Here is a 2138-nt window from a genome sequence, read left to right on the forward strand (position 1 = left end):
AAAAAAAATGTATAGTCACTAAAAGACGATTTCTTAAACTAAGATAACTTTGTTACTAAAAAAATGTTAACAATGAGATTCATTTTCTTGCAAAACAGAAAAGAATTGATAAATTTTCTGATGGATTATGGAGATGTTCTTTACATAAATGCCGGGTCCAACTTTGAACATCCGAAGAACTGGACGACTATGGTCTATAAGGCACTACTTGGTTTGATACCTTCATATCTTAGCTCTCTTCTTCAAATCAATACTCACTGCGCTCTTGTGATATTTTTCATGTTCCCCGTGTACAAACTGAATTTGGGAAACAAGCCTTCAGTTTTTCTGCTGCCTCTGCCTGGAACTCTAGTCAAACTTGTCTAAAATAGTCTGAACTGGCTTCATTTAGATCATTCCGCTCCATTCTGTTAAACATAGAGAAAAACTCCATAATTCAATGCTCTTGTGTCTAACTTCTTTCATAATTTAATTGCACTGTATAACTAGGAATATGTGCTGCTGACCACTTGGCCAGGTCACCCTTGTAAAAGAGATCTTGATCTCAATGGGTTTTTCCACCTGGTTAAATAAAAAAATTAAATATAATTAATAAGAATATATAATAAATAAATAATATATAATAAAAAATACAATTTAAGATTCAGTTTTTGCAGTGCCCAGATTTATCTGATGGTTTGTCCTCAGGCTCCTCCTCCAAAATCCTGAGGCATCCATGCCTTTAAATCCTGAGGCATCCATGCCTTTAAATCCTGAGGCATCCATGCCTTTCCTTTGTTTGACAGCTTGCTCCACTAACATCAGCCTTTGTTTGCAATTTGGTGAACAGTAGGAACACAGCCAACAGCCTTCACCCGTGAACCGTGAAGAGCTACAACCAGCAGGGCTGCAAGGATTCACATTTGCCCCTTCCCACAAAGTAACAAAACAAGCAAACACAGTATGCATTTGTGGCACCAAAATGCTACTTTTTGGTCCAGTTTTATGCAAACCCGATTGTTTAAGCTTACAGCTAAAACCCTGACTTGGCTTTGCACTGAAGGGCAGGATTCATTTTAAATTTTGATTTTATTCCCCCCCTTCTGCGGATGAGAGGTGAGAAACACCCCCTCCTCTTCAGATGCACCCAAAAGGGTCTGAGGAGCTTTGAGCAGAAAATGCTCAAATTAAACAAAGAACATGATGATTTGCATCCAAATATCTTTGAGTTCAGTAGGGAGATCACACAGGGGATTAGTGCTTCCCTGCAACAGAAAAAAACCCTTTGGCAACACATAGGAAATGTTAGCTTCTACAACACTGCATGAAATCTGTGGGAAGGGGGCAGTTTTTCACAAACGGAGCAACACTTCTGAGGCTTTTTTCTTGAATCTTTCCCATTTTCACCACGGGAAACATGGCTGTGAACTTCCTATTGCTTTTAAAAGTAATTGGAATAATTTAAAGACAAAAAAAACAAATTAACAAAATCAGTATGATTTAATTATCATAAATTAAATTTGAATTATCCTGCACGTTTTCTCTCGTTTAGTGCTCCAAGGTAACATTTTTCATGTTTTATTGTTGACAATGAAAAGTTAAGTCGAACTTATTTATTTAAATATTAAGAATTATTATGCACTGGACAATCCCATTATAAAAGGATTTTTTCTTAATGAATGTTATAAATATACTCTTAAGCAGATAGAGATCCCTACATTTATTCAAATGCTTTATAATGTTTTAGTATTGTGATGTTATACTGCTCTACAATATACGAAACAGTAATGAATATTCATGTATACGTATATACGTATATATATATATATATATATATATATATATATATATATGTGTGGGTGTGTGTGTGTGTGTGTATGCATACACACAAATATATAATTATATACACACACACACACACATATATATATATATATGTATATTTCTTCGCTGCGAGAAACCACTCGCGGAGGGTGAGAGGGTCATTCCTGTTCATATATACAAATATATGTGTGTGCGTATATATGTGTATACGTGTATAAATATACACACACACACATATATATATATATATATATATGTATATTTCTTCGCTGCGAGAAACCACTCGCGGAGGGTTGGAGGGTTAGAGGGTCATTCCTGTTCATATATACATATAT

Source organism: Oryzias melastigma, linkage group LG22, assembly GCF_002922805.2.
Source record: "Oryzias melastigma strain HK-1 linkage group LG22, ASM292280v2, whole genome shotgun sequence".
Taxonomy (NCBI): Eukaryota; Metazoa; Chordata; class Actinopteri; order Beloniformes; family Adrianichthyidae; genus Oryzias; species Oryzias melastigma.